We start from the raw sequence: 17,122 nt of genomic DNA, 5'->3' as shown, positions 1-17,122 counted from the left end.
GATTTAAGACTCACAGCAGTGGGAATATGCACCTAGATTTAAAACTCACAGCAGTTGGAAAATGCACCTAGATTTGAAACACAGAGTAGTGGGAAAATGTACCTAGATTTGAAACACACAATAATGGGAAAATGTACCTAGATTTAAACTCACAGCAGTTGGAAAATGCACCTAGATTTAAAACTCACAGCAGTTGGAAAATGCACCTAGATTTGAACCACACAGTCGAAGGAAAATGCACCTGGGTTTGGAACACAAAGCTAGGGGAAATTTCACCTAGATTTAAACTCACAGCAGTGGGAAATGCACCTAGATTTAAGACTCACAGCAGTGGGAAAATGCACCTAGATTTGAAACACACAGCAGTGGGAAATTACACCTAGATTTAAACTCACAGCAGTGGGAAATGACACCTAGATTTAAACTCACAGCAGGAGGAAAATGCACCTAGATTTAAAGCTCACAGGAGTGGGAAAATGCACCTACATTTAAATCTCATAGTAGAGGGAAAATCCACCTAGATTTAAAACTCACAGCAGTGTGAAAATGCACCCTGATTAAAAACTCACAGTAGTGGGAAGATGCACCTAGATGTAAACTCACTGCAGTGGCAAAATGCACCTAGATTTCAAACACACAACAATGGGAAAATGCACCTAGATTTAAACTCACAGTAGTGGGAAAATGCACCTAGATTTAAAACTCACAGCAGTGGGAAAATGCACCTAGATTTGAAACACAGAGCAGTGGGAAAATGTACCTAGATTTAAAACACACAATAATGGGAAAATGCACCTAGATTTAAAACTCACAGCAGTGGGAAAATGCACTCTTATTTAAAACTCACAGTAGTGGGAAAATTGCCCTAGATTTAAACTCACAGTAGTGGGAATATGCACCTAGATTTGAAACACACCGTAGTGGGAAAATGCACCGAGATTTGAAACACACAGTAGCAAGAAAATGCACATGGATTTGAAACTCACAGTAGTGGGAAAATGCACCTAGATTTAAACTCACAGCAGTGGAAAAATGCACCTAGATTTAAACTCACAGCAGTGGAAAAATGCACCTAGATTAAAACTCACAGCAGTGGGAAAATGCACCTAGATTTGAACCACACAGTAGTGGGAAAATGCACCTAGATTTGAAACACTGTAGTAGGAAAATGCACCTAGGTTTGAAACACAGAGCTATGGGAAATTTCACCTAGATTTAATCTCACAGCAGTGGGAAATGCACCTAGATTTAAAACTCACAGCAGTTGGAAAATGCACCTAGATTTGAAACACACAATAATGGGAAAATGCACCTAGATTTAAAACTCACAGCAGTGGGAAAATGCACCCTTATTTAAAACTCACAGTAGTGGGAAAATTCCCCTAGATTTAAACTCACAGCAGTGGGAATATGCACCTAGATTTGAAACACACCGTAGTGGGAAAATGCACCGAGATTTGAAACACACAATAGCAAGAAAATGCACATGGATTTGAAACTCACAGTAGTGGGAAAATGCACCTAGATTTAAACTCACAACAGTGGAAAAATGCACCTAGATTTAAAACTCACAGCAGTGGATAAATGCACCTAGATTTGAACCACAGAGCAGTGGGAAATTACACCTAGATTTAAACTCACAGCATTGGACAAATGCACCTAGATTTAAAACTCACAGCAGTGGGAAAATGCACCTAGATTTGAACCACACAGTAGCAGGAAAATGCACCTAGATTTGAAACACACAGTAGTAGGAAAATTCACCTAGGTTTGAAGCACAGAGCTATGGGAAATTTTACCTAGATTTAAACACAGCAGTGGGAAATGCACCTAGATTTAAGACTCACAGCAGTGGGAATATGCACCTAGATTTAAAACTCACAGCAGTTGGCAAATTCACCTAGATTTGAAACACAGAGTAGTGGGAAAATGTACCTAGATTTGAAACACACAATAATGGGAAAATGCACCTAGATTTAAGACTCACAGTCGTGGGAGCATGCACCTAGATTTGAAACACAATAGTGGGAAAATGCACCGAGATTTGAAACACACAGTAGCAAGAAAATGCACATGGATTTGAAATTCACAGTAGTGAGAAAATGCACCTAGATTTAAAACTCACAGCAGTTGGAAAATGCACCTAGATTTGAACCACACAGTCGTAGGAAAATGCACCTGGGTTTGGAACACAAAGCTATGGGAAATTTCACCTAGATTTAAACTCACAGCAGTGGGAAATTACACCTAGATTTAAACTCACAGCAATAGGTAGATTCACCTAGATTTAAAGCTCACAGGAGTGGGAAAATGCACCTACATTTAAATCTCACAGTAGTGGGAAAATCCACCTAGATTTAAAACTCAAAGCAGTGTGAAAATGCACCCTGATTAAAAACTCACAGTAGTGGGAAGATGCACCTAGATGTAAACTCGCTTCAGTGGCAAAATGCACCTAGATTTCAAACACACAACAATGGGAAAATGCACCTAGATTTAAACTCACAGTAGTGGGAAAATGCACCTAGATTTAAAACTCACAGCAGTGGGAAAATGCACTTAGATTTGAAACACAGAGTAGTGGGAAAATGTACCTAGATTTGAAACAAACAATAATGGGAAAATGTACCTAGATTTAAACTCACAGTCATGGGAACATGCACCTAGATTTGAAACACACAGTAGTGGGAAAATGCACCGAGATTTGAAACACACAGTAGCAAGAAAATGCACATGGATTTGAAACTCACAGTAGTGGGAAAATGCACCTAGATTTAAAACTCACAGCAGTTGGAAAATGCACCTAGATTTGAACCACACAGTCGAAGGAAAATGCACCTGGGTTTGGAACACAAAGCTATGGGAAATTTCACCTAGATTTAAACTCACAGCAGTAGGAAATGCACTTAGATTTGAAACACAGAGTAGTGGGAAAATGTACCTATCTTTGAAACACACAATAATGGGAAAATGCACCTAGATTTAAAACTCAGAGCAGTGGGAAAATGCACCCTTATTTAAAACTCACAGTAGTGGGAAAATTCCCCTAGATTTAAACTCACAGCAGTGGCAATATGCACCTAGATCTGAAGCACACTGTAGTGGGAAAATGCACCGAGATTTGACACACACAGTAGCAAGAAAATGCACATGGATTTGAAACTCACAGTAGTGGGAAAATGCACCTAGATTTAAACTCACAGCAGTGGAAAAATGCACCTAGATTAAAACTCACAGCAGTGCGAAAATGCACCTAGATTTGAACCACACAATAGTGGGAAAATGCACCTAGATTTGAAACACTGTAGTAGGAAAATGCACCTAGGTTTGAAACACAGAGCTATGGGAAATTTCACCTAGATTTAAGACTCACAGCAGTGGGAATATGCACCTAGATTTAAAACTCAGCAGTTGGAAAATGCACCTAGATTTGAAACACAGAGTAGTGGGAAAATGTACCTAGATTTGAAACACACAATAATGGGAAAATGTACCTAGATTTAAATTCACAGTCGTGGGAACATGCACCTAGATTTGAAACACACAGTCGTGGGAAAATGCACCGAGATTTGAAACACACAGTAGCAAGAAAATGCACATGGATTTGAAATTCACAGTAGTGAGAAAATGCACCTAGATTTGAAACTCACAGCAGTTGGAAAATGCACCTAGATTTGAACCACACAGTCGTAGGAAAATGCACCTGGGTTTGGAACACAAAGCTATGGGAAATTTCACCTAGATTTAAACTCACAGCAGTGGGAAATTACACCTAGATTTAAACTCACAGCAATAGGAAAATTCACCTAGATTTAAAGCTCACAGGAGTGGGAAAATGCACCTACATTTAAATCTCACAGTAGTGGGAAAATCCACCTGGATTTAAAACTCAAAGCAGTGTGAAAATGCACCCTGATTAAAAACTCACAGTAGTGGGAAGATGCACCTAGATGTAAACTTGCTGCAGTGGCAAAATGCACCTAGATTTCAAACACACAACAATGGGAAAATGCACCTAGATTTAAACTCACAGTAGTGGGAAAATGCACCTAGATTTAAAACTCAAAGCAGTGGGAAAATGCACTTAGATTTGAAACACAGAGTAGTGGGAAAATGCACCTAGATTTAAAACTCACAGCAGTGGGAAAATGCACTTAGATTTGAAACACACAATAATGGGAAAATGCACCTAGATTTAAAACTCACAGCAGTGGGAAAATTCCCCTAGATTTAAACTCACAGCAGTGGGAATATGCACCTAGATTTGAAACACACCGTAGTGGGAAAATGCACTGAGATTTGAAACACACAGTAGCAAGAAAATGCACATGGATTTGAAACTCACAGTAGTGGGAAAATGCACCTAGATTTAAACTCACAGCAGTGGAAAAATGCACCTGGATTTAAAACTCACAGCAGTGGGAAAATGCACCTAGATTTGAACCACACAGTAGTAGGAAAATGCACCTAGATTTGAAACACACAGTAGAAGGAAAATTCACCTAGGTTTGAAGCACAGAGCTATGGGAAATTTCACCTAGATTTAAACTCACAGCAGTGGGAAATTATGCCTAGATTTAAACTCACAGCAGTAGGAAAATGCACCTAGATGTAAAGCTCACAGGAGTGGGAAGATGCACCTACAGTTAAATCTCATAGTAGTGGGAAAATCCACCTAGATTTAAAACTCACAGCAGTGTGAAAATGCACCCTGATTAAAAACTCACAGTAGTGGGAAGATGCACCTAGATGTAAACTCACTGCAGTGGCAAAAAGCACCTAGATTTCAAACACACAACAATGGGAAAATCCACCTAGATTTAAACTCACAGTAGTGGGAAAATGCACCTAGATTTAAAACTCACAGCAGTGGGAAAATGCACCTAGATTTGAAACACAGAGTAGTGGGAAAATGTACCTAGATTTGAAACACACAATAATGGGAAAATGCACCTAGATTTAAAACTCACAGCAGTGGGAAAATGCACCCTTATTTAAAACTCACAGTAGTGGGAAAATTCCCCTAGATTTAAACTCACAGCAGTGGGAATATGCACCTAGATTTGAAACACACCGTAGTGGGAAATGCACCGAGATTTGAAACACACAGTAGCAAGAAAATGCACATGGATTTGAAACTCACAGTAGTGGGAAAATGCACCTAGATTTAACCTCACAGTAGAAGGAAAATGCACCTAGGTTTGAAACACAGAGCTATGGGAAATTTCACCTACATTTAATCTCACCGCAGTGGGAAATGCACCTAGATTTAAGACTCACAGCAGTGGGAAAATGCACCTAGATTTAAAACTCACAGCAGTTGGAAAATGCACCTAGATTTGAAACACAGAGTAGTGGGAAAATGTACCTAGATTTGAAACACACAATAATGGGAAAATGTACCTAGATTTAAACTGACAGTCATGGGAACATGCACCTAGACTTGAAACACACAGTAGTGGGAAAATGCACCGAGATTTGAAGCACACAGTAGCAAGAAAATGCACATAGATTTGAAACTCACAGTAGTGGGAAAATGCACCTAGATTTAAAACTCACAGCAGTTGGAAAATGCACCTAGATTTGAACCACACAGTCGAAGGAAAATGCACCTGGGTTTGGAACACAAAGCTATGGGAAATTTCACCTAGATTTAAACTCACAGCAGTGGGAAATGCACCTAGATTTAAGACTCACAGCAGTGGGAAAATGCACCTAGATTTGAGACACACAGCAGTGGGAAATTACACCTAGATTTAAACTCACAGCAGTGTGAAATTACACCTAGATTTAAACTCACAGCAGTAGGAAAATGCACCTAGATTTAAAGCTCACAGGAGTGGGAAAATGCACCTACATTTAAATCTCATAGTAGTGGGAAAATCCACCTAGATTTAAAACTCACAGCAGTGGGAAAATGCACCTAGATTTGAGCCACACAGTAGTGGGTAAATGCACCTAGATTTGAAACACACAGTAGTAGGAAAATGCACGTAGGTTTGAAACACAGAGCTATGGTAAATTTCACCTAGATTTAAACTCACAGCAGTGGGAAATGCACCTAGATTTAAGACCCACAGCAGTGGGAAAATGCACCTAGATTTGAAACACACAGCAGTGGGAAATTACACCTAGATTTAAACTCATAGCAGTAGGAACATGCACCTAGATTTAAAGCTCACAGGAGTGGGAAAATGCACCTAGATTTAAATCTCAAAGTAGTGGGAAAGTCCACCTAGATTTAAAACTCACAGCAGAGTGAAAATGCACCCTGATTTAAAACTCACATTAGTGAGAAGATGCACCTAGATGTAAACTCACTCGAGTGGCAAAATGCACCTAGATTCAAAACTCAGAGCAGTGGGAAAATGCACCTAGATTTGAAACACACAACAATGGGAAATTGCGCCTAGATTTGAAACACACAGTAGTGGGGAAATGCACCTAGATTTGAACACACAGCAATGGGAAAATGCACCTAGATTTAAACTCACAGTAGTGGGAAAATGCACCCAGATTTAAAACTCACAGCAGTAGGAAAATGCACCTAGATTTAAAGCTCATAGGAGTGGGAAAATGGACCTAGATTTAAATCTCACAGTAGTGGGAAAATCCACCTAGATTTAAAACTTACAGCAGTGTGAAAATGCACCCTGATTTAAAACTCACAGTAGTGGGAAAATGCACCTAGATGTAAACTCACTGCAGTGGCAAAATGCAGCTAGATTCAAACCTCAGAGCAGTGGGAAAATGCACCTAGATTTGAAATGCACAACAATGGGAAATTGCGCCTAGATTTGAAGCACATAGTAGTGGGGAAATGCACCTAGATTTGAACACACAGCAATGGGACAATGCACCTAGATTCAAACTCACAGTAGTGGGAACATTCACTTAGATTTAAACTCACAGCAGTGGGAATATGCACCTAGATTTGAAACACACTGTAGTGGGGAAATGCACTGATTTTTGAAACACACAGTAGCAAGAAAATGCACATGGATTTGAAACTCACAGTAGTGGGAAAATGCACCTAGATTTAAACTCACAGAAGTGGAAAAATGCACCTAGATTTAAACTCACAGCAGTGGAAAAATGCACCTAGATTTAAAACTCACAGCAGTGGGAAAATGCACATAGATTTGAACCACACAGTAGTGGGAAAATGCACCTAGACTTGAAACACACAGTAGTAGGAAAATGCACCTAGGTTTGAAACACAGAGCTATGGGAAATTTCACCCAGATGTAAACTCACAGCAGTGGGAAATGCACCTAGATTTAAGACTCACAGTAGTGGGAAAATGCAACAAGATTTGAAACACACAGTAGCAAGAAAATGCACATGGATTTGAAACTCACAGCAGTGGGAAAATGCACCTAGATTTAAACTCACAGCAGTGGAAAAATTCACCTAGATTTAAACTCACAACAGTGGAAAAATGCACCTAGATTTAAAACTCACAGCAGTGGGAAAATGCACCTAGATTTGAAACACACAGTAGTGGGAAAATGCACCTAGATTTGAAACACACAGTAGTAGGAAAATTAAAAACTCATAGTAGTGGGAAGATGCACCTAGATGTAAACTCACTGCAGTGGCAAAATGCACCTAGATTTCAAACACACAACAATGGGAAAATGTGCCTAGATTTAAACTCACAGTAGTGGGAAAATGCACCTAGATTTAAAACTCACAGCAGTGGGAAAGTGCACCTAGATTTGAAACACAGAGTAGTGGGAAAATGTACCTAGATTTGAAACACACAATAGTGGGAAAACGCACCTAGATTTAAAACTTGCAGCAGTGGGAAAATGCACCCTTATTTAAAACTCACAGTAGTGGGAAAATTCCCCTAGGTTTGAAGCACAGAGCTATGGGAAATTTCATCTAGATTTAAACTCACAGCAGTGGGAAATGCACCTAGATTTAAGACTCACATCAGTGGGAAAATGCACCTAGATTTAAACTCACAGCAGTAGGAAAATGCACCTAGATTTAAAGCTCACAGGAGTGGAAAAATGCACCTACATTTAAATCTCATAGTAGTGGGAAAATCCACCTAGATTTAAAACGCACAGCAGTGTGAAAATGCACCCTGATTAAAAACTCTCAGTAGTGGGAAGATGCACCTAGATGTAAACCCACTGCAGTGGCAGAATGCACCTAGATTTCAAACACACAACAATGGGAAAATGCACCTAGATTTAAACTCACAGTAGTGGGAAAATGCACCTAGATTTAAAACTCACAGCAGTGGGAAAATGCACCTAGATTTGAAACACAGAGTAGTGGGAAAATGTACCTAGATTTGAAACACACAATAATGGGAAAATGCACCTAGATTTAAAACTCACAGCAGTGGGAAAATGCACCCTTATTTAAAACTCACAGTAGTGGGAAAATTCCCCTTGATTTAAACTCACAGCAGTGGGAATATGCACCTAGATTTGAAACACACCGTAGTGGGAAAAAGCAGCGAGGTTTGAAACACACAGTAGCAAGAAAATGCACATGGATTTGAAACTCACAGTAGTGGGAAAATGCACCTAGATTTAAACTCACCGCAGTGGAAAAATGCACCTAGATTTAAACTCACAGCAGTGGAAAAATGCACCTAGATTAAAACTCACAGCAGTGGGAAAATGCACCTAGATTTGAACCACATAGTAGTGGGAAAATGCACCTAGATTTGAAACACTGTAGTAGGAAAATGCACCTACGTTTGAAACACAGAGCTATGGGAAATTTCACCTAGATTTAATCTCACAGCAGTGGGAAATGCACCTAGATTTAAGACTCACAGCAGTGGGAATATGCACCTAGATTTAAAACTCACAGCAGTTGGAAAATGCCCCTAGATTTGAAAACAACAATAATGGGAAAATGTACCTAGATTTAAACTCACAGTCGTGGGAACATGCACCTAGATTTGAAACACACAGTAGTGGGAAAATGCACCGATATTTGAAACACACAGTAGCAAGAAAATGCACATGGATTTGAAACTCACAGTAGTGGGAAAATGCACCTAGATTTAAAACTCACAGCAGTTGGAAAATGCACCTAGATTTGAACCACACAGTAGTGTGAAAATGCACCTAGATTTGAAACACACAGTCGAAGGAAAATGCACCTGGGTTTGGAACACAAAGCTATGGGAAATTTCACCTAGATTTAAACTCACAGCGGTGGGAAATGCACCTAGATTTAAGACTCACAGCAGTGGGAAAATGCACCTAGATTTGAAGCACAGAGCAGTGGGAAATTACACCTAGATTTAAACTCACAGCAGTGGGAAATTACACCTAGATTTAAACTCACAGCAGTAGAGAAATGCACCTAGATTGAAAGCTCACAGGAGTGGGAAAATGCACCTACATTTAAATCTCACAGTAGTGGGAAAATCCACCTAGATTTAAAACTCACAGCAGTGTGAAAATGCACCCTGATTAAAAACTCACAGTAGTGGGAAGATGCACCTAGATGTAAACTCGCTGCAGTGGCAAAATGCACCTAGATTTCAAACACACAACAATGGGAAAATGCACCTAGATTTAAACTCACAGTAGTGGGAAAATGCACCTAGATTTAAAACTCACAGCACTGGGAAAATGCACTTAGATTTGAAACACAGAGTAGTGGGAAAATGTACCTAGATTTGAAACACACAATAATGGGAAAATGCACCTAGATTTAAAACTCACAGCAGTGGGAAAATGCACCCTTATTTAAAACTCACAGTAGTGGGAAAATTCCCCTAGATTTAAACTCACAGCAGTGGGAATATGCACCTAGATTTGAAACACACCGTAGTGGGAAAATGCACCGAGATTTGACACACACAGTAGCAAGAAAATGCACATGAATTTGAAACTCACAGTAGTGGGAAAATGCACCTAGATTTAAACTCACAGCAGTGGAAAAATGCACCTAGATTTAAAACTCACAGCAGTGGGAAAATGCACCTAGATTTGAACCACACAGTAGTAGGAAAATGCACCTAGATTTGAAACACACAGTAGTAGGAAAATTCACCTAGGTTTGAAGCACAGAGCTATGGGAAATGTCACCTAGATTTAAACTCACAGCAGTGGGAAATGCACCTAGATTTAAGACTCACAGCAGTGGGAAAATGCACCTACATTTAAATCTCATAGTAGTGGCAAAATCCACCTAGATTTAAAACTCACAGCAGTGTGAAAATGCACCCTGATTAAAAACTCAAAGTAGTGGGAAGATGCACCTAGATGTAAACTCACTGCAGTGGCAAAATGCACCTAGATGTCAAACACACAACAATGTGAAAATGCACCTAGATTTAAACTCACAGTAGTGGGAAAATGCACCTAGATTTGAAACACATACTAGTGGGAAAATGTACCTAGATTTGAAACACACCGTAGTGGGAAAATGCACCGAGATTTGAAACACACAGTAGCAAGAAAATGCACATGGATTTGAAACTCACAGTAGTGGGAAAATGCCCCTAGATTTAAACTCACAGCAGTGGAAAAATGCACCTAGATTTAAACTCACATCAGTGGAAAAATGCACCTAGATTAAAACTCACAGCAGTGGGAAAATGCACCTAGATTTGAACCACACAGTAGTGGGAAAATGCACCAAGATTTGAAACACTGTAGTAGTAAAATGCACCTAGGTTTGAAACACAGAGCTATGGGAAATTTCATCTACATTTAATCTCACAGCAGTGGGAAATGCACCTAGATTTAAGACTCACAGCAGTGGGAATATGCACCTAGATTTAAAACTCACAGCAGTTGGAAAATGCACCTAGATTTGAAACACAGAGTAGTGGGAAAATGTACCTAGATTTGAAACACACAATGATGGGAAAATGTACCTAGATTTAAACTCACAGCAGTTGGAAAATGCACCTAGATTTAAAACTCACAGCAGTTGGAAAATGCACCTAGATTTGAACCACACATTCGAAGGAAAATGCACCTGGGTTTGGAACACAAAGCTATGGGAAATTTCACCTAGATTTAAACTCACAGCAGTGGGAAATGCACCTAGATTTAAGACTCACAGCAGTGGGAAAATGCACCTAGATTTGAAACACACAGCAGTGGGAAATTACACCTAGATTTAAACTCACAGCAGTGGGAAATGACACCTAGATTTAAACTCACAGCAGGAGGAAAATGCACCTAGATTTAAAGCTCACAGGAGTGGGAAAATGCACCTACATTTAAATCTCATAGTAGAGGGAAAATCCACCTAGATTTAAAACTCACAGCAGTGTGAAAATGCACCCTGATTAAAAACTCACAGTAGTGGGAAGATGCACCTAGATGTAAACTCACTGCAGTGGCAAAATGCACCTAGATTTCAAACACACAACAATGGGAAAATGCACCTAGATTTAAACTCACAGTAGTGGGAAAATGCACCTAGATTTAAAACTCACAGCAGTGGGAAAATGCACCTAGATTTGAAACACAGAGCAGTGGGAAAATGTACCTAGATTTGAAACACACAATAATGGGAAAATGCACCTAGATTTAAAACTCACAGCAGTGGGAAAATGCACTCTTATTTAAAACTCACAGTAGTGGGAAAATTGCCCTAGATTTAAACTCACAGTAGTGGGAATATGCACCTAGATTTGAAACACACCGTAGTGGGAAAATGCACCGAGATTTGAAACACACAGTAGCAAGAAAATGCACATGGATTTGAAACTCACAGTAGTGGGAAAATGCACCTAGATTTAAACTCACAGCAGTGGAAAAATGCACCTAGATTTAAACTCACAGCAGTGGAAAAATGCACCTAGATTAAAACTCACAGCAGTGGGAAAATGCACCTAGATTTGAACCACACAGTAGTGGGAAAATGCACCTAGATTTGAAACACTGTAGTAGGAAAATACACCTAGGTTTGAAACACAGAGCTATGGGAAATTTCACCTAAATTTAATCTCACAGCAGTGGGAAATGCACCTAGATTTAAAACTCACAGCAGTTGGAAAATGCACCTAGATTTGAAACACAGAGTAGTGGGAAAATGTACCTAGATTTGAAACACACAATAATGGGAAAATGTACCTAGATTTAAACTCACAGTCGTGGGAACATGCACCTAGATTTGAAACACACAGCAGTGGGAAAATGCACCGATATTTGAAACACAAAGTAGCAAGAAAATGCACATGGATTTGAAACTTACAGTAGTGGGAAAATGCACCTAGATTTAAAACTCACATCAGTGGAAAAATGCACCTAGATTAAAACTCACAGCAGTGGGAAAATGCACCTAGATTTGAACCACACAGTAGTGGGAAAATGCACCAAGATTTGAAACACTGTAGTAGTAAAATGCACCTAGGTTTGAAACACAGAGCTATGGGAAATTTCATCTACATTTAATCTCACAGCAGTGGGAAATGCACCTAGATTTAAGACTCACAGCAGTGGGAATATGCACCTAGATTTAAAACTCACAGCAGTTGGAAAATGCACCTAGATTTAAAACTCACAGCAGTTGGAAAATGCACCTAGATTTGAACCACACATTCGAAGGAAAATGCACCTGGGTTTGGAACACAAAGCTATGGGAAATTTCACCTAGATTTAAACTCACAGCAGTGGGAAATGCACCTAGATTTAAGACTCACAGCAGTGGGAAAATGCACCTAGATTTGAAACACACAGCAGTGGGAAATTACACCTAGATTTAAACTCACAGCAGTGGGAAATGACACCTAGATTTAAACTCACAGCAGGAGGAAAATGCACCTAGATTTAAAGCTCACAGGAGTGGGAAAATGCACCTACATTTAAATCTCATAGTAGAGGGAAAATCCACCTAGATTTAAAACTCACAGCAGTGTGAAAATGCACCCTGATTAAAAACTCACAGTAGTGGGAAGATGCACCTAGATGTAAACTCACTGCAGTGGCAAAATGCACCTAGATTTCAAACACACAACAATGGGAAAATGCACCTAGATTTAAACTCACAGTAGTGGGAAAATGCACCTAGATTTAAAACTCACAGCAGTGGGAAAATGCACCTAGATTTGAAACACAGAGCAGTGGGAAAATGTACCTAGATTTGAAACACACAATAATGGGAAAATGCACCTAGATTTAAAACTCACAGCAGTGGGAAACTGCACTCTTATTTAAAACTCACAGTAGTGGGAAAATTGCCCTAGATTTAAACTCACAGTAGTGGGAATATGCACCTAGATTTGAAACACACCGTAGTGGGAAAATGCACCGAGATTTGAAACACACAGTAGCAAGAAAATGCACATGGATTTGAAACTCACAGTAGTGGGAAAATGCACCTAGATTTAAACTCACAGCAGTGGAAAAATGCACCTAGATTTAAACTCACAGCAGTGGAAAAATGCACCTAGATTAAAACTCACAGCAGTGGGAAAATGCACCTAGATTTGAACCACACAGTAGTGGGAAAATGCACCTAGATTTGAAACACTGTAGTAGGAAAATGCACCTAGGTTTGAAACACAGAGCTATGGGAAATTTCACCTAAATTTAATCTCACAGCAGTGGGAAATGCACCTAGATTTAAAACTCACAGCAGTTGGAAAATGCACCTAGATTTGAAACACAGAGTAGTGGGAAAATGTACCTAGATTTGAAACACACAATAATGGGAAAATGTACCTAGATTTAAACTCACAGTCGTGGGAACATGCACCTAGATTTGAAACACACAGCAGTGGGAAAATGCACCGATATTTGAAACACAAAGTAGCAAGAAAATGCACATGGATTTGAAACTTACAGTAGTGGGAAAATGCACCTAGATTTAAAACTCACAGCAGTTGGAAAATGCACCTAGATTTGAACCACAAAGTAGTGTGAAAATGCACCTAGATTTGAAACACACAGTCGAAGAAAAATGTACCTGGGTTTGGAACACAAAGCTATGGGAAATTTCACCTAGATTTAAACTCACAGCAGTGGGAAATGCACCTAGATTTAAGACTCACAGCAGTGGGAAAATGCACCTAGATTTGAAACACACAGCAGTGGGAAATTAGACCTAGATTTAAACTCACAGCAATGGGAAATTACACCTAGATTTAAACTCACAGCAGTAGAAACATGCACCTAGATTTAAAGCTCACAGGAGTGGGAAAATGCACCTACATTTAAAACTCACAGTAGTGGGAAAATCCACCTAGATTTAAAACTCACAGCAGTGTGAAAATGCACCCTGATTAAAAACTCACAGTAGTGGGAAGATGCACCTAGATGTAAACTCGCTGCAGTGGCAAAATGCACCTAGATTTCAAACACACAACAATGGGAAAATGCACCTAGATTTAAACTCACAGTAGTAGGACAATGCACCTAGATTTAAAACTCACAGCAGTGGGAAAATGCACTTAGATTTGAAAAACAGAGTAGTGGGAAAATGTACCTAGATTTGAAACACACAATAATGGGAAAATGCACCTAGATTTAAAACTCACAGCAGTGGGAAAATGCACCCTTATTTAAAACTCACAGTAGTGGGAAAATTCCCCTAGATTTAAACTCACAGCAGTGGGAATATGCACTTAGATTTGAAACACACCGTAGTGGGAAAATGCACCGAGATTTGAAACACACAGTAGCAAGAAAATGCACATGGATTTGAAACTCACAGTAGTGGGGAAAATGCACCTAGATTTCACCTCACAGTAGTAGGAAAATGCACCTAGGTTTGAAACACAGAGCTATGGGAAATTTCACCTACATTTAATCTCACAGCAGTGGGAAATGCACCTAGATTTAAGACTCACAGCAGTGGGAAAATGCACCTAGATTTAAAACTCACAGCAGTTGGAAAATGCACCTAGATTTGAAACACAGAGTAGTGGGAAAATGTACCTAGATTTGAAACACACAATAATGGGAAAATGTACCTAGATTTAAACTCACAGTCATGGGAACATGCACCTAGATTTGAAACACACAGTAGTGGGAAAATGCACCGAGATTTGAAACACACAGTAGCAAGAAAATGCACATGGATTTGAAACTCACAGTAGTGGGAAAATGCACCTATATTTAAAACTCACAGCAGTTGGAAAATGCACCTAGATTTGAACCACACAGTCGAAGGAAAATGCACCTGGGTTTGGAACACAAAGCTATGGGAAATTTCACCTAGATTTAAACTCACAGCAGTGGGAAATGCACCTAGATTTAAGACTCACAGCAGTGGGAAAATGCACCTAGATTTGAAACACACAGCAGTGGGATATTACACCTAGATTTAAACTCACAGCTGTGGGAAATTACACCTAGATTTAAACTCACAGCAGTAGGAAAATGCACCTAGATTTAAAGCTCACAGGAGTGGGAAAATGCACCTACATTTAAACCTCATAGTAGTGGGAAAATCCACCTAGATTTAAAACTCACAGCAGTGTGAAAATGCACCCTGATTAAAAACTCACAGTAGTGGGAAGATGCACCTAGATGTAAACTCACTGCAGTGGCAAAATGCACCTAGATTTCAAACACACAACAATGGGAAAATGCACCTAGATTTAAACTCACAGTAGTGGGAAAATGCACCTAGATTTAAAACTCACAGCAGTGGGAAACTGCACTTAGATTTGAAACACACAATAATGGGAAAATGCACCTAGATTTAAAACTCACAGCAGTGGGAAAATGCACCCTTATTTAAAACTCACAGTAGTGGGAAAATTCCCCTAGATTTAAACTCACAGCAGTGGGAATATGCACCTAGATTTGAAACACACCGTAGTGGGAAAATGCACCGAGATTTGAAACACACAATAGCAAGAAAATGCACATGGATTTGAAACTCACAGCAGTGGGAAAATGCACCTAGATTTAAACTCACAGCAGTGGAAAAATGCACCTAGATTTAAAACTCACAGCAGTGGGAAAATGCACCTAGATTTGAACCACAGAGCAGTGGGAAATTACACCTAGATTTAAACTCACAGCATTGGACAAATGCACCTAGATTTAAAACTCACAGCAGTGGGAAAATGCACCTAGATTTGAACCACACAGTAGCAGGAAAATGCACCTAGATTTGAAACACACAGTAGTAGGAAAATTCACCTAGGTTTGAAGCACAGAGCTATGGGAAATTTTACCTAGATTTAAACACAGCAGTGGGAAATGCACCTAGATTTAAGACTCACAGCAGTGGGAATATGCACCTAGATTTAAAACTCACAGCAGTGGATAAATGCACCTAGATTTGAACCACAGAGCAGTGGGAAATTACACCTAGATTTAAACTCACAGCATTGGACAAATGCACCTAGATTTAAAACTCACAGCAGTGGGAAAATGCACCTAGATTTGAACCACACAGTAGCAGGAAAATGCACCTAGATTTGAAACACACAGTAGTAGGAAAATTCACCTAGGTTTGAAGCACAGAGCTATGGGAAATTTTACCTAGATTTAAACACAGCAGTGGGAAATGCACCTAGATTTAAGACTCACAGCAGTGGGAATATGCACCTAGATTTAAAACTCACAGCAGTTGGCAAATTCACCTAGATTTGAAACACAGAGTAGTGGGAAAATGTACCTAGATTTGAAACACACAATAATGGGAAAATGCACCTAGATTTAAGACTCACAGTCGTGGGAGCATGCACCTAGATTTGAAACACAATAGTGGGAAAATGCACCGAGATTTGAAACACACAGTAGCAAGAAAATGCACATGGATTTGAAATTCACAGTAGTGAGAAAATGCACCTTGATTTAAAACTCACAGCAGTTGGAAAATGCACCTAGATTTGAACCACACAGTCGTAGGAAAATGCACCTGGGTTTGGAACACAAAGCTATGGGAAATTTCACCTAGATTTAAACTCACAGCCGTGGGAAATTACACCTAGATTTAAACTCACAGCAATAGGTAGATTCACCTAGATTTAAAGCTCACAGGAGTGGGAAAATGCACCTACATTTAAATCTCACAGTAGTGGGAAAATCCACCTAGATTTAAAACTCAAAGCAGTGTGAAAATGCACCCTGATTAAAAACTCACAGTAGTGGGAAGATGCACCTAGATGTAAACTCGCTTCAGTGGCAAAATGCACCTAGATTTCAAACACACAACAATG

This window comes from Ambystoma mexicanum, chromosome 13 (assembly GCF_040938575.1).
Source record: "Ambystoma mexicanum isolate Mex_15411 chromosome 13, UKY_AmexF1_1, whole genome shotgun sequence".
NCBI classification, from domain to species: domain Eukaryota; kingdom Metazoa; phylum Chordata; class Amphibia; order Caudata; family Ambystomatidae; genus Ambystoma; species Ambystoma mexicanum.
The sequence above is the reverse complement of the archived record's forward strand: the minus strand, read 5'-3'. Positions refer to the sequence as shown.